We start from the raw sequence: 14,730 nt of genomic DNA, 5'->3' as shown, positions 1-14,730 counted from the left end.
AATTTCTGTCGATGATAAGGTCAGAATTTGATGTAAGCATCATGGTTCCATTTTCACTTCCATCATAGTAGTCATGGTGTGAGGAATGTTTTCTTGGCAGTTATGAGGAATGATAATACCAACTGAGCATCAGCTGAATACCACAGTGTACTTAAGCATTGTTGCTGACTGTGTGCATTTATTTATGTCCACAGTCTACCCCTTTTGAAATGGAAACTTTCTGCAGCTTACTGCTTCATGTTACAATGCACACCTCATTTCAACGGTGCTTTACAAACTTCTGTTTACTCTAATGCACCATTTACTCTAATGATGAGGATGGTGGAATGAGAGGTTCAGAGCATGAAAGTCTAATTGAAAAATATTAATAGTAACACAAAAACATAGGAGAATAAAAAATTAGAGACTCTATCAAGTTTATATGGTTAGCTAATAGCAAATTTGTCCCAATATGTCATTCAGATTCCTTTTAAAAAGCTGTGAAGGTTTTCATTTCTACTACATGACTGAGTATGTTTTTTTCTAGATTTCCATGTATTTTTGTGTGAAGAAATGCTCCAGGTTTCATTCCTAATAAAAACAAGAACTACTTGATGCTACAAAGTCAGCATGGACCAAAAACCCCAAGGAAGGCTTCAAGCACCTTATTGAATGAAGGCCTCCGTGAAAGAATTTATGTAAGCAAAAATGGCTCTGCAGGTCTAGAAGACTGGTGTACCTAATAAGGTCATTGACTGTACATTGAAAATCAAAGGTGGAAAAATAAACAGAATAATATTTACAAGATGACGCAGTGGTTATGTACATTACCTGACTTTTGCTAACAATTGGGTTCTGTTTTTAGTAACCTTGTGGAGTTTGAGCATTCTGTTTGTCAACTACAATTACAAAGACAGACATGTTAGCTCAACTGGCCCAGTATGAGTGTGTGCATGAGTATTATGTGATGAAAAATCTTTTCAATTATTGGGTCCTAGGTTTTCTCTGACTCAATTGAGAAAGACTTTTAGCACTCTGTGATGCTCTGTCCACTTCACTGGCTCAGTACTCCTTGTCTAACATCTCATTTAACATTTGATATTGCACTGTTGTCAATTTGATTTTGTTCTTCATTGTTAATAAAGTCATCTCTGCCCAGACTGATGACTGCCTTTGCCTAAAGTAGACATGAAAATAACTGCCTGCCATGCTTGCTTGCTGAAAGATAAAAATAGCATGGATATCAGAGCCAGCCAGCACTTGGATGAACAGCCAGTCATTAATAAGAATAACAATCTCACATCTGTTCGTGTTTACTTCAAGTGAGTTCAGTTTTAATTAGGCACTCATGGCAGAAACTTCCATGTTGGACCTGTGAATGCAAACTAAACCTAGGGAGCCTCCGATCAAGCTCCCGTAGAAGTGTGCAACATGGCACAACATCTGGCCAGACACGAGAGGCCTTTAGGATGTAAAGGTTGTGTAAGCTCAGCAGAGCCATTTTAACACTACATCTGGCTTGGTTCTAATCATAAATACCCATCACTCTACAAATTAAAATGCAAGATTGGCCCCTCAAGGGTTGCTGACAGAAGAGCTGCATTTTGAGATCTCAGCTAGAAGTGAAACATTTAAATACACTAATAACATCACAAAGAAGCATGAGTGCCATTTTCTGAGTACACTAAGCCCTTCATGATAAACAGGCCTCTTAAAATTTACATGCTCTTTTCTGCAGGATTTTTTGGTCTGCAGACAACGCGCATTAAAAAACTGCAGCTGCTTACAGGGGCTTGAAAAATACCAACTGTCATGGGAGTCCTCAGCACTGAATGCCTGTGGATTTGAAAATTCTTTCTAGTGCTGGCCACTGCCTGCAACACAGGATGCTAAAGGATGACATTCACAATAGAAAGGCACTCAATGAACATAAGTTGTCCATTTTCAGGATTCTGTTGGTATTTATTGTGAGGTGGTGAGGAGCTTGAGTTTACTATGTTTCTTGTTGTAAAATTGTTCCACTACTATTTTATTCCTGCAATATATAAATAACTAAATATATAAGTAAATAGGTTAATAAAAAAACAGTTCTTTCAATCACAAACCCACTAGTAGTAGTAGTATTGTCATATGTGCAGAGTAAAGTGAAATCTTTGCTTGTCTGTCTAACATGCAACACACAGGAATGTATTACTATACAAATATTCATTTTATTGAATAAAAACACATTTCAGCTACAACACAGATATTGATGAACTGATTTCTCGATTGACTAGCTAGATGAACCTTTACTTCTCCAGATCAACTCTTAAATGTTTTGTCCATAAATGTTAATACTTTCTGGTGGTTCCAGTTATGCTGTATTTTCAGCAAAAAGTGCCTGGTGGGCGCTTTCACTTTTGTAAATAAACTTATGTGCGATCTCTTTGTAATTATAAGCCAATAAAACTGAAAAAATGATGAATACTGTATCAGCATTTGAAGAGCCATCAATTGGCTAGATTTCACCAACCTCTGGGTCAGTCAGCTTTTCCAGCTGATCTCCTCCACTGAAAGAGTAGTCACTTGGTCATTTAAAGAGCCTCCTTTTCAAATCACAACACAGACCTCATAGCAGTCAGTTATTCTGTGCTTCCAGTGGCAGTGTAGTTTCCCTACGTGTTATAGAGTGTTTGCTTTCAGTTAAAGTACATCCTCTTCATCAATGGATATCTGATTCCAGTAAGCTTGCAGTCATTAAGTTGTCAGGGTTTGTCTCTTCGTCCATTTAAAGTGGAGCCCTTTGATCACTCAGGTAGCTTCAACCTGCAGTCACAATGTAGCTCCTCACTCACTCAATGAAGCACCATTTTCAGCCACAGCAAAGTCTCTTGATACACAATGAGGCTTCACTACTGCCCTTAATTAGTCAGTAAGTCTCCACTTCTATTCACAGATTGGATTTTCAATTGGTCAGCAAGTCTCCACCTCATTCCACAAGGAAGTCTCTCACTTCTGCAGTGAGCCATCACCTTTATCCCTAGTGTGACCTCTTGATCAATCAATGAGTCATTGTCCGAAAGCACAGCTCTTACTTTCTCCTGTCAAAGTTCATTGTCGCTTGTTCACTGAACCACGTCTCCCAGCCACCGTGCACCATTTCACTTGGTCAGGAAGTATCTATTTTCAGGGACAGTACAGCGTTTGACAAACTCAGATGAGTCTGCCACCAATTACAGAAAACCTTTTTGATTGTTGAGCAAGTTATCACCCCAAGCCTCTAGACAGCTTCTTATTCCATCAGCCCTAGTCCAAAGAGTAGCCTTTCTCTTGCATGTCTGATATCAACTGCTTACTGCATGCTTTAATGGCACATCTCTGACTCTCTGTGTTTAATTATTTTAATAAAATTAACAGATTACAAAAAGGGTGTAGTTGATTAATGTTTTCTTTTTAATTATCTGGAGTTATTTTTTGGTGTTAGAAAATAAATATCTTGATGTGTTTCGTATTTGCATTCACAGCTCTTGATTCTCTGATTCATTTATCTGGCAGTCTGGAAATAGGCTCTTTTCTCACTCCATTATTTGCACATATTTCAAAGATTCTCTTGAAAGAATCTCTTCCAATGGACCTGCTCATTCAGTCTAGTTGCCACTCTGTGCTAGAATTGTGCCAGGACTCAAAGTATGAAAGAAAAAATTCATAATATCTCTCTCTATATAAAAAAAATCCTGGAATAGAAAAGCAAGGCGACGATACGTGATCTTCTCGGAAGTTCTCGGCAGACATTTAAAAGACCCGCGAGACAAAAAAGACTGACCACAGAGCATATAGTGGGGACCGTAAACATGAGACTTGGTGCCAAGAGATTGTCCCCGGGCAGTCTCATGGGGACGTAGAACATAAGATTCTTGCAAGACACACCTTTCTTATCAAATTAAGAGCAAGGACAGCCAGCAAAACATTCAGTCATGAATTCAGTCACGTGGCACATGCAGATCCTGTGCTCTCAGCAAAGAAGAAAGAGCAGCGTGGAGAAAAGAGACCCAAGGCACGATACACATCCACAGAAATGTACAGAATAGGAAAGCAGTAAAATACGAAAGTATTGTAGCGTCCCAGCCAAGCTGAAGCCTTTTTTGTTTTAAGTGACTGTTAGGTCCGATTGAGGGAGGGCAGAGTACAGCACAAAAGACTGATAGCCGGGTGCTGATTGATGCGGTAAGGGGGAGGCAAGACCCATGGGAGGTGGGGTTGGAGAGGGTGCTAGAAAGTTGTGTTTGGGGTTACACAGTCAGCGATTGTTAAAGTAGAACTTTTGTGACACTTTATTACGTCATTCGCTACGGTATCAAAAAAAAGATAGTACAGATCGCATTGACGCAAACAAAAGGAAATTAGTTTAAGTCAGAGAATTTCAAAAATGGGGTTTAACTCACATGCATTTATTGGTTACTTTGCAAAAAAATTAACTGCTGATGATGTGGATCATTTTGTCTGTGCTGAAATTCCAAACAGAGAAACCTATCCTCAGTTATGGTACAAAGTCATTAAATACAAGTCTCACAGACCTCATTTAAAAGATTCAGCATATTGGGACACAAAAGATTCCAAATATTGATTTTACAGAGGTTCTGAAATGAAAGTGAAACTAATGAAACAGCAACAATTCAAAGAAAAAAAAAAATCTTACAAGTGTGTATCCGGAAAACCAAATATGGGGGTTGGCGAGCGAACCGAGCAGGGGCGAAGCCCCCTAGTACATATTATAGAATGATCAACCTTACCACTGCATTTTGATGGGTTGGTTCCACTATCCTTAGTTACTTTTCAGAAGCCTCTTCAACCCTTAAACATTGATAGTCTTAGACTGAGATAAGCCAGACAAATGAGGACACATACATTCAGTGTACAGTGTACTGTGCTTTTATTTAAATCAAACGGAAAAGTATTAAAACAGTGCATTGCATACAAATCTTCCCAACAAATAAATAATGCAACAAAATTTGCTCAGCATGAGTTACCCTTAGTCCCATCTTGAGTGGCAGCCACACGCTCCTCTCATGGCACTCTTCCTGGCTGCCTGCCTCCATTCTCTTGCACCAGCTCCTCCTGAGCCTTTCTTCTTTCAAACATCTCTCTTTAAGCTTTGTATCTCTTTTTTCTGCTCTCATTTGTGTCTCCCCTTTCTGCCTAGCAGGTTCCCCTTTACTGTTCCTGATTGAGTACAGATGTGGTGAGGCACCTGACTGATCCATTCACATCTGCACATGAGTATGCAATCAGCCAAGTTCCCTAAGCAACCCCAGAGCGATGCATGCTGGTGCATACTCACACCTGATCGGAGCCTGCACGCTCTGGGCACTGATTATTTATTTAAAAACTGTACTTCGGCACAGACCTTTTATCACAAGAATAACATTCCCATATTTTCATAATTCATTTCAGGGTCAACCCAGGGAAAAGTCTGTTCTGGCAGCATCAAGTGCAAGTCAGGAAACAACCCCAGGAGTGGTGCAAGTCATTATCAAAATATACTTCCACTGGGCAAGTCAAGCATTGCAAATCAATTTAACATGGAATGTACAGTAGGTGGGAACACAAATATCCAGAGAAACAACCGCTCAGTGCTTTGAAAAGGACCAAACAACCACCTGTTACATTCACATTGTTAGCAATTAGTGCTGGTCCATGGAGACTAAACTTGAATCTGTAACATGATTAGAAGTCGGTTATTTTTTCTTGATAAATATTTGAAATATCTAATTATACCAAATGGAATATTAGAAAGTGTGGCACCATATAACACATTAGAAAGCTATCATAAGTGACAATAGGGTCTTCAGATCTGTAGCTTAGAATTGACATTGAATAAAGTTTTACACTAAATTGTGAAAATTTAATTTGAAAGTAGCTGGAATGTCTTATTGAATTGCTATTTCAACCACGCCCCTGCTCCTCTGAAGATCTGACGGCATTCATGGCGCTTAACAGTCTAGTTAGTGTTCAGAGTGCAGAATAAATCCTGCTTAGTTGAAATCATTTCAGTTAACCAGGCCAAAGTGATTAAGAAATGCTATTGTGGTGAAAGGAGCCTGTCAAGTGAAAAAATACCAGCCAGGAAGTTGAAAGAGTGATGCTAAAACTGAGCAGATATCTGTGGTTCAGATTACAAAGTGAGATCACCCTCACTCATTATACATTTAAACATATTCTTGTCAAAGAGGATTATAGTCTGTTATATATATTGCCTTTCAGATCTATCTGTTCTGACAAAAATGTGTTCTGAAAATTTTCAGGTAAGAAAGACAGATGTTTCAAGGTAGTTACACTCAATAATCATGGTGCTGGTAGGTGGCGAGGTATTTAATTATGATTACCACATGCAAGAAAACATTTTACTGTGCACTGTACGTGTGACAATAACAAATCCATAAATGCAACATTTTAATGTTCTGTCATTAGTTTCAGATATTTTTTTTCCTGGTATTCACTGTTGCTAGATTAAGAGACACATGTAATATTATGGATGGCCAGCTGAGCGTGTGACACCAGAGACTACAGGATAGCAGTTTGACTTTTGCCACACTAATCAAATGGGTGATAACCTTCTTTAATTATCATACTATAACAAGACCCCTGTTTCCACTCAGCAATAAGCTAATGACTAGAAGAATGCGAATGAGCAAATTTAAAAATACAGGCCCTCAGGTTCCTGTGAAAGCAAAAGGCTCTGCAAATCATCCAGGCACCCACCGGCCCCCCCATCTGTTATAAATCACACTGCTTTGTAAGAAGCCCCACATTTTACGAGTGTTGTCCAAATTGTCAACACCTTCTTAAATTGCTTTCTCAGATTGGCATCAACCAACTGCAACTATGTGCAAAGTTAAAGAGTCAAATATATCCTGTAGAGGAAGTAGCGTTAGGCAGGTGGAGCCTTTTCAAACTGCTGCATGTTGCTGACTTTCTCTAAATTATTTTTTTTGTGCACACATTAGTGTTGAACTTCAGTAATGACAAGAACTCATGAAACACAATCTTCAGGGCTTTATTCTCTGGGCTGCTTATTTAACCTGCTATTTGTCACTTCTCTGCCTTGTTTACTGTTGAGCCTGTTGTTTTTAAATTCACCCAGTATTTGCCCTCCATCATTTTATTATCACATAGAAAAAACCTATCAGATGACGCATTTGTGTATGCCCTTGAGCGGAAGCAATCCACATATCAAGTGTTCCAAAATATGTCACTACTAATCATAGGCCTTACCAGTTACCTCTTACCTCTGTTGAGCTAAAGGGGTCAGGTCAAAGTGCAAATATGGCAGAGAGAATGTGGTGTCTGCTGAATATTTAAAAGTATGTGAACACTTCAGTATCAATGGTGTAAAAGCTGTAGCACTATAATATGCAGATTTGGCATGAGTACAATTAAGGTAGGCTGACCACCTAAGAAGTCTACCAAGTTTAAAACGGACAGGACTTTGTCTATTTAATAACATTTTTTTCCAGTATGTAATCAGATATCCAATCTTTTAACTCATTGACACAATTAACTAAGGACACAATAAAAGAAAGGTCACTTGGACTGAAAGAAAGATATAACTGCATACAAGTGATGGCATATACTGTTTTTTGCCAATATCTATATAACTATAACTATACAAGTACTGAGCCCTAACAATAACACAATATCTAACTTTGGAACGTAATGATGTAATTTCTGTACACACTGAAATTGATTTAGTAAGTATGAAGTAAACCCTGTAAGGACAGAAGTTGAGAACACTATGCAAAAAAGCCACATTGAAACTTCTCAATGAAGTTGTGTTAAATTAGACTGAATCTGTGTAGGAATTACTTTATCAAGTACTTTAGAAAGAAAATATACATGTAAAATAGTTCTAAAATTATTAAGTACATTTAGCTCTAGTTTTGATTTTTTTTTAGTAATTATCTGATAAATGACATTTCAGTGCATTTGCAACTGTATCAGTCAATAATAATCTGTTCATAATAATTGCAATGGGTGCTGCCAGACCAGCAATTGAGTTTTTCACTGGTTTTGATTATACTGGTAATAGATGTCATTTTAGAAATAACGTCTTGATTTCTTGCTGTGTAATAATGTTAATATTAATAACGTAGTGGGCATAAGAAGAGGTTGGTTTGACAATGGAAGTTTGCAAGATAATGCCAGTAATGTTAGTTTTATCAATAAAGATGATAATAACATCTGTGCTGCCTGTGTTTTAGGAGTTGTGCACGGCAGTTCAGCCTTCCAATGTGTCAAATTAGCAGCTGTTCTAAACAATAAGTGATGACTATTCCTGTTTTCAGCTGTTAGTCTGGATTAGCATTCAGAGTTGGCCAGAAAAAGAGCTTTTTGGATATTTTTCTTAAGTTAATAAATCAATTAAATATGTATAACCTTTGTTCCTTTGACTAGGGGTTTGGGCAGTTTCCCTTTCCCAGTTTTTTTCATGTGATTAGGCCTTTGTCAGTTTAGGTTAAAACCTTTAGGCTTTAGGACACATACATTTAAATATTCAGCAGACACTATTTTCAAAAGCAGCTTTGTTTCCTTAATTGTAAAATTCGAACATAGATCACAAACGTTGCACCAACACAACTAAAACTAGTCTTGAAGTTATAATGTACAATTAATCAGCACCCACCTTTGTAAGGAAGTTTGAAGTCATATGATGACATACTGCATTACAGTTATGTATGGATTATACTCCACACTAATTTAAGTATGAACGTGTACAGTTTATACTTTATACTATTTGCTAATCACTTTATTGTAATTGGTGTGATTAAAAAAGTATAATAGGGTATATAAAAACAGACAGGTTGGTAGCAAATTTACCTTAAATGTTAACATGGATTAAAGAGACTATGATTGAACTTTGAAAATGTAGTGTTTATAACTCTACCTGTTGAAGTTGACTCACAGAGTGGTATGGGAACACATCATTTCACAATTACAAGGTTATTCACTGCATTCAGCATTATCTATCAAGAGCCATTATGTTCAACTTGTCACATCAAACCTGAAACATTATCAACAAGTCTACAACATCTTCAGTCTTGTAGATGACACAGTAGCATTAATGAACAAACTAATCACTATAAAAAGAGTTTCACCCTCCAGGAAAGTTTTGCATTGCATTTGTCCCTATTTGTAACTCCACAAATCCCAAAGGTTGAGTTTTAACTTTATTGTTAATTTACATTTGGCCGATTATGAATGATTATTGCTGTGTACCTTAATATGTCATGAACCACAATGATTGCCTGCCTAGGGCTGATTCCTGTGTTGTGTCCATTCTTCTGAAATAGGTTCTACCTCCCTGAATTAAGTGGGTTTAAAAATGTTAGGTAATGTCTGAAAGTCAGGGATGAATGGACTTTCTAATGTTTCCTGCTTGCTGATGAACTGTAGTTTTCCTATATGATAGACCTTAGGAGTAAAAATTTCATTCAATGTAAGGAATACAACACTATTAATTAATTAGAAACTTAATGTGTCCTGGGTTCAAAAAGCTGGTTTATACTTCACACTCAGAACGAGCACATGCACGCATCATGGCTGCCACATGTTCCCAGCATTCATTTGCACATTTTCAGAAATGAATGTGACGCATGCATGAATTGTAGCAGCTGCAAACAGTCAGGGGGGAGGGGGGATACAGTGTGATAAAGTTAGAACGTGACATCAGAGTCTCTGTTTACCATCTACATGTGACAGCAAGCCGCTTTGTGGATCCTACAGGATCGATGTGCGTGTTTCGATATTTAATGAATAGTTCAATGTGGTGAAGCAAAATGCCGACGTACAAATGGTGCTTTTATATTCAAGCATCGCATATTCCCCATCATAATGAGACAGGGGGCGGTACCCAGCCGGGATGCCTGGAAGGACCGGGAGAGGGACTACGCCTCCTCCGGACCACCAGAGGTCAGCTGCCCTGGTTTGTTTGGGGACCATGGGAATGAAGCATGGAAGCTCAACCCTATAGGGGCCCATGGTCACTGCTGGGGGGCGCCCAGACGCCTGAGAAGCCCTGGATGTCAGCACTTCCACCACAACTGGTGGTGCTGGCGGATGGAAAACCAGGGACACCCAGAGTGCTTCCGGGTGCTTGTGCGGCACTCGTCACGAGGCACCTGGAGCACATCCGGGTGGATTTAAAAGGGGCCGCCTCCCTCCATTCAGCAGCTGGAGTCGGGTGGAAGAGGACAAAGCTCGGAGGAGAGGAGTGGAGGCAGTGAAGAGATAGCAGGAGTCATTGTGAGGCCTGGACTGAGGGTGTGTGGTGCAGGGGCACCGGTTTGTGTGGTGTTGTACATAATTGTAAATAATGAATAAATGTGTGTTGGTGTTTGAACCATCGGTGTCTGCCTGTCTGTGTCGAAGCTGGTTTCCACAAACAATAAATTTTAGAGGTTTCACATATCATCTTCTGTACCCTCTTTGTTTTTTTTGCACTGTCACAACAGCATCAGAATGTATGACAGTGTATTTGAGCCACAGAGAAAAAAAAGTTAGGGACACAGTGAAAAGGTGTATTTTTAACTTAAACCTCAAAATGTCTACTTTAATCTCGTAATTTATCATTGAAGTAGACTGTCGTAAACTTCATCTTAAAACTAACCCACTTGTTAATCACTACATTCTTCTGGGGCTTCCTACTGCATTGACTGCAGTGGCAAACAGCAATCAACACACAGAATACATTAAATTTATGGTATTCCAGCACTCTGCACATTTAGAATCTTTAGATTTATACTTGATATAACTTTCATGAATGGGCGGCACGGTGGCGAGGCACGCTGCTGCCTCGCAGTTAGGAGACCCGGGTTCGCTTCCCGGGTCCTCACTGTGTGGAGTTTGCATGTTCTCCCCGTGTCTGCGTGGGTTTCCTCCGGGCGCTCCGGTTTCCTCCCACAATCCAAAGACATGTAGGTTAGGTGGATTGGTGATTCTAAATTGGCCCTAGTGTGTGCTTGGTGTGTGGGTGTGTTTGTGTGTGTCCTGCGATGGGTTGGCACCCTGCCCAGGATTGGTTCCTGCCTTGTGCCCTGTGTTGGCTGGGATTGGCTCCAGCAGACCCCCGTGACCCTATTCGGATTCAGCGGGTTAGACAATGGATGGATGGATAACTTTCATGATGAAATGCATTAAACTATGTATATTACATTTTACAGATAAATTGATAATTTAATTTAAATAATGAATACTGTTTATTAAAAAAATCATGTGGGGGCGGTAGTGCTGGTGTCTCGCAGCGAGTCATATCCCTGGTGTTCCCTGCCTGGTGTTTGCATGTTTTCCTGGTGAGTTTCCACAGTGTGCTCCAGTTTCCTTCCACACATATGCAGGTTTGGGGATTTGGTGATGCTAAAATGATGCTAGTGTATGTGAGTGCTTGTATTCACCTTGCGATAAGCTGATGCCCCGTCTTAGGATTACTTCTGCCTCGTGCCCAATGCTAGCTGGAATGTGTGCATTCCTGGATTGATGGATTTAACCATTAAACATTTCAGAGATATTGTGGCAAGGTGGATGTTCACAACACAGCGAAGCTGAACCTGTTCTCACCGTGATAATATCTCACACTGCCACCTGGTGGAATCTTCCAGATTTACGTAAAATACACGCACAAGTATAAACAGTACAACACTTGCGTAGCAGTAGCGTCCACAGGCGCACATGTCGCATTGCATGTAGCATAAACCCGTCCTAATCCTGTGCTGTTCTGGGAGACAGGACAACAACTTTTTTAAACGCAAACTTCCCTGTTACAAAAAGAAGTGGCAACAAGTATCAGGAAATGGATGAAGTCAGAAATATTCACGCAAAGGTCGAAACTGGAAAATCAAGTTACACAGTGTCACAAGAACAAAATAAAGTCATCAAAAAGGTTTGCGGCAGCCATCCGTATATTGTTCCTTGGCTGTAAAAATGGTTTAAATTGAACAGAGATGTTCACAGATATGAGTCTAAAACAGAACTCAAAGATGGCGGCTTTATTAGCCAAGCACGGAAGTGACATCATCATTGGCACCGGTACCGGAAGTGATGTCATGAGTGGTGCCGGAACTCTGCAGGATTTCCCTGCAAGGGATTGAGACAGTCAGTCAGTGCACCTCGCTGCCCCCTGGTCTGCCGTATAATTACTATTATTCAGGCCCTTTAGCTGTCTCCCAATCGCACGTGTGGTACAACAAACATTAAAGCCAGAAATCAAAACCTTAAGTCAAAGTTAAAAATTGCAGACTATACCAAGTGATACTGATTCAAAGAAAAACACATATATTTTTAAGGATTTATTTACAACCTCAGATGACTAGGAAATTCCCAGTGCTGACCTTTTACCTTGTTGTGGCAGTGATGTAACATGCCATGTACTCCCAGGTCATTTCTCTAGCAATATTACAGCAACCATAGACAACATGTTGACACCCATGAAAAACAAAATTGCGCTGGAAAAATGTCATGTCTTTTTTCCAACCTGTTTAACACTAGTTTCCCTGTTAAAATTTCACTCTCCTTGCACACCCTTACATATGCGAGGAACCTCCAATGTCTGTATCACCACACCAATTGCCCAGTAAAACCGTCTTTGTTTTGCAAACATGTCAATTAGTGGCACTCGACCTGAACTCAGCCTTTCCCCCATTCATCTAAAGCCATCCTACAGCCAGAATTTTCGCTTTCATCTCAAATCTGTGTTGAAAATGTTATCAAGTAAAGAGTTGTAAGGAATTATATAGGGTTATATTATTGTGATTTGAGAGACAGACAGATTTGATGTCATTCAAGTGGTTACTAGAATATAAAAGAAATACTTTCACAAAAGTTATAACAAAACAAATGTGTGTTTTATTCAAGAATAAAACTGAATAAAAAGAGATTGTTCAGATGTCATGTTGCTAACCCAGCCACAGGGGAAGCACAAACCACTGTATTTCTTCATGACAGTCCCAAACCCGGATAAATGGGGAGGGTTACATCAGAAAGGGCATCCGGTGTAAAATTTTGCCAGATCAATATGCGGATACAGATTTCCAATCCAGTCAAGGCCCAGGTTAACAACGGCTGCCACCAGTACTGTTACCCAACAGGCTGCTGGTGGAAATTGGGCTACTGTTGGCCAAAGAAGAAGAAGAAGATGGGGAAGGAATGTCCAGAGGCAGGAGGAGAAGAGGAAGGTAAAGAGAGTGGAAGCGAGGGTAGGAACTTTAAAAGTTTGCAATATGACTGGTAAAGGAAAAGAGTTATCTGATATAATGGAGAGAAGGAAGGTTGAAATATTGTGTGTACAAGAGACCAAATGGAAGGGGAGTAAGGCAAGTGTCAGAGACGGCTGTGGAGGCGACCTGGCTAGGACGCCCAGGAGGACCGGAGGAGGGTTTGCACCTTCCCCAGACCATGTGGGGGCAACCGCCCTGGTTGCTTTGGGGACCACGGGTAGGGAGCTTGGAAGCTCAAACCTGTAGGGGCCCGTGGTCACCGCCAGGGGGCGCCCCTGTGCCTTTGGAGCCCTGGACCTCAGCACTTCCGCCACACCTGGAAGTGCTAGGGAGAAGAGGAGCAGGGACACCCGGAATGCTTCCGGGGATGCAGCCAGCACTTCCGCCACACTGGGGCATGTCGGTGGGAGATTGCCGGGAGACACCTGAAGCACATCCGGGTGTGGATAAAAGGGGCCGCCTCCCTTCATTTAGGGCTGGAGTCAGGTGAGGAGAGGCAGGAGAAGAGAGAGTGGAGGAAGCCCGAAGAGAAGGGCAGAGTGTGAGAGGTCTGGACTTTTGGGGAAGTCTGTGGGTTGTTTGTGCACTTGAACTTTGTAAATAGTAGTGTTAAATAAACATGTGGTGGTGTTAACAACATGTCTGCCTGTCTGTGTCCGGGGCTTAGTCCACACAAGGTGAATTGGAGGCGGGTTCAGATTGTTCTACCATGGTGTGAATGGGGAGGAGAAATAGGGTAGGTGTTATTATGAAGGAACAGTATGTCAAGAGTGTTTTGGAGGTGAAAATAGTTTTGGAGAGAGTAATGATTATGAAGCTGGAAACTGAAGCTGTGATTATGAATATTGTTAATGCATATGCCCCACAAGTAGGGTGTGCGATGGATGAGAAAGAAGATTTCTAGAGTGAGCTGGATAAAGTGGTGGGGAGGGTATCCCAGTGAAAGAGAGTGGTGATTGAAGCAGATTTAAATGGACATGTTGGTGGAGGAAAATGAGTGGGTGATAGGCAGAAGATCAGATGGTAGTGGATTTTGCAAAAAGGATGGACATGGCTGTACTGAATACATATTTTAAGAAGGAGGATCACAGGATGACGTACAATAGTGGAGGAAGATGCACACAGGTAGATTATATCCTATGCAGGAGGGTCAGTCTGAAGGAGACTGGATACTTCAAAGTGGTGACAGGGGAAAGTATAGTTAGGCAGCATAGGATGGTGGTCTGTAGGATGATGTTGGATATCAAGAAGAGGAGGAGAGTGAGGGCAGAGCCAAAGATCAAATGGTGGAAGGTGAAAAAGAAAGACAGTAAGGTTGAGTTCAGGGGGGAGGTAAGACAAGCACTGGGTGGCAATGAAGCATTACCAGATAGCTGGGCAACTACAGCAAAAGTGGAAAGGGAGACAGCTAGAAGGGTGCTTGGTGTGACATCTGGACAGAGGAAGGGGAACAAGGAAACCAGGTGGTGGAATGAGGGAAGTACGGGAGAGTATACAGAGGAAGAGG

General features: G+C 40.6%; 1 long non-coding RNA gene across 3 annotated transcripts in view; it reads left to right on the top strand.

Annotated features, from left to right (window-relative positions):
* The window catches only part of LOC120533617, a 93,312-nt gene that overhangs the window by 65,176 nt on the left and 13,406 nt on the right, over positions 1 to 14,730 (top strand). For 2 of the 3 annotated variants that reach the window (XR_005634581.1, XR_005634579.1), the window contains exon 6: positions 527 to 677. This is a non-coding gene — a long non-coding RNA (uncharacterized LOC120533617). Of the gene's footprint in view, positions 1 to 526; positions 3,384 to 14,730 lie in introns of those variants that run through there. The other variant, XR_005634576.1, reaches the window with a different exon arrangement.

Source organism: Polypterus senegalus, chromosome 1 (assembly GCF_016835505.1).
Source record: "Polypterus senegalus isolate Bchr_013 chromosome 1, ASM1683550v1, whole genome shotgun sequence".
Taxonomy (NCBI): domain Eukaryota; kingdom Metazoa; phylum Chordata; class Cladistia; order Polypteriformes; family Polypteridae; genus Polypterus; species Polypterus senegalus.
This window is presented reverse-complemented; position numbering and strand designations above follow the sequence as displayed.